An 8,204-nucleotide genomic window follows, 5' to 3' on the forward strand; every position below is an offset into this window, starting at 1 on the left:
GCCTGCGGTCTCCTTCGCACACAGCAGCAGCATGTTACAAGCCTTCGTACAAGGAAGGCGCATAGCCAGGCAGCAAAGCATTGCCTGTTAGCAGCTTTATTGCAAACATACGTGCGTTAGAGCTTAGATCACTCTTAGGTTAAGGGGAAGAAGCAGTTTAGGATTAGAGAAAGAAATGACTGCCCATAGGGAGCCGCTAACCATTTCCCTTTTCAAAGTTGACATGACCTGTACGAGGAGGCAAGATGAGAGATAAGATTCTTGTTGCCCTCTCAAGGCTTCATCACATCCATCAGGTGGGTCGCAGAACATTAAAAGAGGACATCTATGGGAGGAACCAGTGATTGATTTGGTAGTTGGAAGCAGTCGCTTTCTGGTCCTTAGCGGGGTTGAATTGAAAGGTGCTTTTGGAAATGCTTTTTTTGTCTGCTTCTGCCCCCAAGTTGGTAGTCCACCCATTGACACTGCCTCTGCTGGAGTCAATCGTGTGGAGCATTCGCTGCGAGCTGTGACATTGCTGCCGCTGGGGATGTCTGTGCAAATCAACGAGGACACCTGTTGATACTGTCATGGTCGACGTTGCAAAACTGCCAGTGCACCCTTTGGCAATGGTGTGGCCGACCGTGCGAAGCATTGTGTGCCCCTGCAGCTGCGCTATGTGCAATGCTCTGCCAATACACCTCCCGAAGTTGCTGCCTCTGGGATAGACTGCGAAGTCAGACCGCGCACTTCCATTCGGGCTGGTACGGTGTTCCTGCAACTTGGGCAGTGCTGTGGGCGACGACGTGAAGCCTGCCTCTCCCCCCTTTTTTCCACTTTTTGTGGTTACTGCTGCTTGCTAACGGAGCTGTCTTTCTCGTCGCCCTCTGCGTGCCTTTAATTTTCGCGAGTCTGTTCTGTTGGCTGCCACTTGTGAATTTTTATGATGCTTCTTTGTCCGAATCTTATAGGCCAAGACTGTTAGTTATTTCGGGTCAGAGGTGCAGGAAAAGAGCAATGAAAAGCACCTCCTACCGATTCGTTGCTATTGAATGTGTTAATTGTTTACAAAACACAAATAATAAATGTAGTCAACAAGGTGAAGTGCTATAAACTTTGCATTATTTGTGGTTTGTACAAAGCTTAGTGTATCCAGCAACAGTATCTCAACAGATTTTCTGCACTTGAAATTAGTTGCCAAACAGTGCAAGTTAGAGACCATGAAGATGTATAACTTCATTTTGCTATATGTTACTGTGTTAAAATAAGACTCCATTTTTAAAGGGGCCCTGAAAGGCATTTTGAGTACACTAAATGAACTAGCGCAACCGTTAGATTGGGTCGTCAACGTCCTCTGTGCCAAGTATTACTCTTTTACGCGCAGCGGAAAGCTCACACTTTTGTTGCAAAGTTTGTCGTTTTTTTCTCACCCTTTCCTTCGTGTTTTTGGACGCCGCCATCTTCACATGTCTACATCATCGATTCCCAGATGTTCGTCATGAGCTAGACATCCTGCTATTGGGCGGCTTTTTCACGCACTTCCGGCAAAGAGATGAATCGTCTGCTCAGCGTCGGCTCGCCGGCTGATCTGCCAGCGGAGTACCGGAGTGCCGGAGTGCTTGGGCATTTTACGACAAACGAAACAAGTGTAAAACAAACGCTTAACCGTTTGTATTGAATGCAACACGGCCATAACACGACATGGATATTCTCTTACCTGAGTACGTTCCATAAAGAAAGCGTTGAAGCCCCGTGGCACTTCTTTCGTGCAATCGCAGAGAACGCTCTGAGCCGAATGCCCGGGTTTGACGCATACATTTTATTCAACTTCAAAACAATTTAGAGATGCGTTTCTAACGAACACAACGTCACAACATGCGTTGAAAGTCTGAACCACGATTGACAGAGGATGGGTTGCCTCCTGCCCGTCGTAAATTCGGTACTCACCTCGCGCGCGGTTTGCTGGGACGAACAGCAAGTCACTTAACTCTGGCGCACAAGCCGATGGCTTTTAGCCACGCACACTGCACATACCCCATGCGAGGTTGAGTCGTACGTCGCTGGAGAAAGATAATCCAGGCCATGGGAAGCACTATCCACCCGCAGAAGCACAACGTCGCATTTCATCGCGAAACAAAGGCGTCCACAACACACACACCATCGCCTCCTGTAATGCCAAACGCATCTCGCACTTCCCAATGGGAGTGAGTGGTACGCCTGCAGTGCCCACATGTCGCAAAGTGGAGCCGCAAGCTGAACCGGGATCACGCAATCGTAACTGACTTCTGGAGTGGTTTGTGCCTTGTTGCCAAGGCAACCGATGTTTGAGATTGTCAAAGAAATGGCGCTCGCTCCAGCGCTAGAAAGCTCAGAGCCGCGACGGAGCATGTTTTGCCAACGTTGCCGCTCTCCACCACGCGTCGCCCCAAGCTGAAGTGGTCACATGATTGAAGCGTTTTGTGCGCGGGTTCTGTATCGGTTTAATATGACTTTTTCACATGCCGCCGGCAGGAATTACCACCGTCGCAAAATAAGACCCGGGACCAGCGGGGCCACATCTGATACGGCGCTTTTTGGATAAACAGTGCGCGGTGCATCAAGGGAACGAGCGCACGACCCTCCCCGTGCGGCTGCGAGTTCGCCGCCGATAAAAAGTCATGTGCCGCCAGCAACGTACACCGCGAAAGGGCAAGGTCAGGCCGCCGCATACATGCGGCCAGATTTTTCGTTCGCTTTTCCAGCCTTGAGCGGCGTACGGGATGGTGTCAACAAAGCTTGCCCGTAGCAGACGACAGCCTGAGCAGCGGAATAGCGGAAGTACGTCACCGCTGCGGAGCGCAGCATCATGGGAGGCAAGGCTCTCGCGCCGTCAACAGCGGAGAGTAAGTCGAAAGGAGGAGGAAACACGGGGCGACGATAATGCGCGGTTTTTGATTTACGATTTCTCAGCTAATACTCATCGCTTTAACAAAATTCTTGCGGGAGGAGATTGCAAATACATTGCTTTATTTGGGTACATGTACATCCATGCATCGGCGGAAGGTATTTCAGGACCCCTTTAAATCAAACTGCATGAAATGAAGGTAGATAATTAGGAAAATGCTACAAAAGGCCGTTATACCTGCCAATAATAGCGGCATTTTTCAAATAATGCGCACGTTGCAACCCCTGATCAGCCAACACCGACAAGAGCTACTGCAAATTGAAAACGATTGTGAGCTTGCAAAACGAACTTATTGTGGCTGAAATTTAAAATGACTCTTTTCTTAGCCGTAATGAAAATAATAAATGGTTAGTTTTTCTGAAACTAAATCACTTGATGTTCGTATGGAGCAGAAAAAAATGTTAGAAAAGCAATTTAGAGCTGGTGCTACAATTGAAAATTTTGTTTGGATGGACTCAAATACTGACAAAACCCTATTCAATTAAAAGCAGAAATTGAATTTATTGCAGCATAGCTACACGTGCGATCAACACTGCTGGCTTAATTATTTAAAACGAAATTTAAAATTTTTAATGAGTGAAAGCTGTAGTATAGGCTTTAGTTAGGCTAATGACTGCCTTGCTGATTTTCCCCGCTTCCTCACGCTAAAGGAAGTGCGCAAATGAAAATTACCCGGTTAGGGAGCATTTAATCTTATTTATTTTTGTAATACAAAAACTAGATGCAGAAGCCCAAATCTTTCGAATGGGCCAAAATTTTGTGTTCCTTAAAGTCAGTCCTCCTTTCCTGGCCCTGTTGCTAATGATCCTTCTAGTAAACGGTACTCAAAATGTGTCGTGTTCTCAATGCTGGAAGACAGTTTTGTACCCAAGCTTTTGACACAAAATTTCAAAAATTGTGTGCTTCCCACATTTCGGTGCTGAGGGACACTGCTTTTTCACCAGAACAGAAAAAAAGCACTGTGAAACTGTTTCCCATCAGAGTTGCTCAATATACACCAGTTGCGAAAATGCCCATAGGCCACATGTGTTTAACCGGTTCGTGGTTGGCTCTCCTGCACAAGGGGAAAACAGGGCCAGGCACGGGGAAAGTGACTAGCCGGCACCCTGTTGACAAAGTGTACGTGGTACTCAAGTGCTTGCGGCTCCTGGCGAAAGTCCTAACAGAGAAACCGTGGAAACTTAAGCGAACATTGCCTAATTTGATGTTTTCTAATTTGAAAAGCAAGCTTTGTTTTATTAAGTTGTATTTATTAAGCAAGTATTTTGCACTGCTCAGTTTGTGTCCTAGGTGCTGCGCTAATGCGCTAATGCATTTGCCCCTCAGCATCAATGGAGCAGGGGTGTTCGCACGGCCCAGGTTCTGAAATACCGCATTTATTAGTGTAATAAGCCCACTTTCTTTCTAGAAAATTCGGCATGAATTTGGTGGCGGGTCAATTATGAGGGAAAAAGTTGCAACAGATTTTAAAAAGTTCTAACTCCATACAATAAAGTGTCTAAGAGAAGCGCTGTCAGAGCCTTGCCATTTTCGTAAAAACGCATTGGTAATTATTGATTAATTTTTTTTATATCCAACATGCTAGTGTGCCCCTACTTGCCATGGAGCTATCTTCTTTACTGAAGTCGCTTGCGGCTTCCCATTTGTGGTTGGCTTGCAGCGCACAGCCTTCCGTGCCCAAAAGACACTCCAAAATATCTTTTCTGACACCAGGAAACTTCCCTTCTTTGGGCCGACGAAACACACGGGGATCCCCGTTTACCGCACAAAAACCTCTCGTTTTCGCCTGTAGCGTACCCGCACTGGGTCAACACTGAAGTGCTGCTTGGCCGCACGGTTTCGATGTGCATCAAAGCTTGCATCACCACCGTCAGGTTAAAACTTGGCTGTGCAGCTCATGTACTGGCTCATCGTAGGGCGCGCACCAGGAGCACAAAAAAAAGGTCTGATCATAGCTACACAACAAAACCATGTAGCGTAATGGTTAAAACGTGGAACAGGCTTCAGCAAGATCCCAGGAGTGTGGAGTACGATTAGTGCTTTGTTCGCATGCCACCAAAACAGCCAGAACAGCAAAGAGCAAGGAAGGAGTGCGGACTACGTTTTGTGCTTTCGTTCGCACGCCACAACGTTTTTATGGCGCAAGAAGACTTGTTTGGCGTTCAGCAGGTGGCACTCCGCAAGTGCGCAATTTTTAAATTGTGAGCAACGGCATTCACACTCATGTCTCCGGCTGCTGTCGAGATTTCATTTTGTTGGAACGCGTTTTTTGCATTTCTGCGCATGCTGTAGCGTGATATCGCGTTACTGCGATCGTCTATGGCATCAGCAACCATGCTGTGATAAAAACAGATGCCCTATGCATTTTTACTCAAACTGATAAAAAAAAGTAAATTCTCAAGAAAAAAGTGTGGAGGGTTCAATACACGAGTGGGTTCATTACGCGAGTAAATACGATAGGTAGTCATAGCTGGTGTATACAGAACTCTGGTTTCCCATTACACCATTGCGGCAAATGACCTCGTTAGCGAGTTACCAGAATAAAAGTAATCGATGCTTTAATTCCACCCTACACGAACTGGTGATAAAAAAAGCCAAGGACCACACCCCGAGGGCGATCCTGGCGCTCGACCTCAAGGGAGCTTTTGACCACGTAACCCACGACAGCATACTCGATTGATTGTAGGGTTTTAACGCGCCGACGCAACGCAGGCGATGAGGCGCGCCGTAGTGGAGGGCTCCGGATTAATTTTGACCACCTGGGGATCTTTAACGTGCACCGAAATCTCGTACACACGGGCGTTTTTGCTTTTCGCCTCCATCATAAAAGCGGCCGCCGCGGCCGGGAATCGAACCCGCGACCTCGTGCTCAGCAGCGCAACGCCTTAGCCACTGAGCCACCGCGGCGGGTCACGACAGCATACTTCGTAACCTGCGAGACACAAGGTGCGGAGAGCGAACGTTCAAGTACGTCCGGGACTTTCTCAGTAATAGAACGGCCAAGATTAAGATCGGGGACGAGATGTCGGGGCCGATAGCGCTGGGAAACGGGGGCACCCCGCAAGGGTCGGTCCTATCGCCCCTGCTCTTCAATCTGGCGCTACTCCCGCTCCCAGCCCTGCTCCAAGACACAGAGGGCATTGACCACGCTCTCTACGCGGACGACATCACCGTGTGGACGTCTAGAGCGGGGTCGGAGAGTTGGATGGAAGAGACCCTTCAAAGAGCGGCCGACACCGTACACGACTATGCAAAGATATGCGGGCTCGACTGCTCGGCACAAAAATCGGAGTTCCTAATCATAAAGCCCCGAAGAAAGAAAGAAGAACAAGAGGTGTGTAATACCATTGACGGGACGAACATAACGCCGACCACGCAAGCCCGAATCCTGGGAGTGATCTTCCAGAACAACGGCAAGGCGGCAGCGGCGCTAAGCAAGATAAAGACCACCACGGAACAGGTCACGAACATGATACGAAGGGTCACAAACAGGCGAAGAGGACTGAAGGAAGACGACGCGCTCACGCTGGTCCAGGCCTTTGTGACGTCACGCATCGTATACGCGGCGCCGTACCTACAGCTGCTCAAGAAAGACAAAGATCAACTGAACGCGATCCTCCGCAAAGCAACAAAGGTGGCGCTGGGTATCCCGCGCCACTCGTCCACCGAGAAGCTGTTAGGCATGGCCAAACGCAACACGGTGGAAGAGTTGGTAGAAGCTCATCTGTCTACCCAGAGAGTGCGGCTCAGCCAAACCTCGGCAGGCCGAATGGTACTGGCCAAGCTGGGCTGGCAAGAGGCCGACCACAAGGAAATGGGACCTTTGCCCAAACTTTGGTATCAGAAAATCGAGAGCAAAGCCCTGCCCAAAAACATGAGACCGGGGCGCAACGGCGGGCGCAGAAAGGCCAGGGTCAAGGTCCTCATCGAAACGCTGAGACAAGCGGAAGAACAAGAAGGTGGAACGGGGATCACCCTCTACACGGACGCCTCTCTACCCAAGTTTTCGACACGAGCCGCGATCTCGGTCACGACGAAAGACGCTCTGGTGACGTGCGCATCTGTCAAAACGGCGTTCCCGGAAGAAGCGGAAGAGGTGGCAATAGCCTTGGCGCTCACGTTGCCTAACGCGAGCAAAATAATCACAGACTCGCAAAAAGCGTATGCCAGCTATAGAAAAGGGCAGGTGTCTCTGACGGCACTCAGAATACTAGAGGGAGGAATACGCCGCATACCCGAGCAGAAAGTCGAACTTATATGGACACCGGCTCACTCAGGGCTGGAGGGCAACGAACTCGCCCACCAGCTTGCCCGAGAACTTGAACACCGGGCAGACGAGCACGAGCCGCAGGCCATAACGACCTACAAGGAGATCACCAGCCACTACAGGGAAGGCAGACGGCGGTACCCTGACCCGCACAAGTCGCTCAGCAGAACACAGCAAACGATCTATCGCCAAATACAAACAGGATCCTTCCCGCACCCCTATCTCCAAAGCAGAATGTACCCCGAGATATACGAGAAAGAGTGTAGATTCTGCGGGCAATTGGGCACGCACCGGCACGTCATCGGAGAGTGCGATTTCACCGAGGCAATCCCTCCACCCCTTACCCAATCCTCAATCACCCTTCCCACACCCTTTAACGAGCGATGGGAGACCTTGCTAACCAGCCTCGCCTTGGAAGACCAGCTCGTCCTGAACTCCAGGGGCCAGGCAGCCGCGGTAGCATATGGGTCCCGTGAAGAGGGAACCACCCCATCCGGCGCGTAGTCGCCGCAATTTTGTGTGGCTAAATAAAGTTGTTCTCTCTCTCTCTCGCGTTCAAGTAGTGCAATCGAAAAGAACCTGGGCTACAAGAAAACCAAACATAGGATAATACGTCACTGATAAACACGATAGGTTCACAAAAGTGCCCATTTGCAGATTGCGAATAGGTCACACTCATGCCACACACGCATATCTTTTTAATGGCGCACTGCAACCAGTGCACTGCAACCAGTTTGTGAAGAGTGCGGGGAACTGCTTTCCGTGTCCATGTATTGAGTGCACCTCCGCAAGAAAACGGTGCTTTCCTAAAATATACTCGTACAACATTCCACCACACCCTTTACTTTTCCTAGATGAACCAGTATTCGCTTTACAAATGTGTTCAAGCCTACCTTCCGGATATCAACTTCTTGAAACTCGTATAATACCGGGCGTGCTTGAGACCGCCTCATCCTGGAAGGCCGTCCTGATGATTCTTTTGTGTGTACATGGAGCCAGACTAGCGCATCGCCC

Source organism: Haemaphysalis longicornis, unplaced genomic scaffold, assembly GCF_048455015.1.
Source record: "Haemaphysalis longicornis isolate Haplotype H1 unplaced genomic scaffold, Haemaphysalis longicornis Haplotype H1 scaffold_6, whole genome shotgun sequence".
Lineage (NCBI taxonomy): Eukaryota > Metazoa > Arthropoda > Arachnida > Ixodida > Ixodidae > Haemaphysalis > Haemaphysalis longicornis.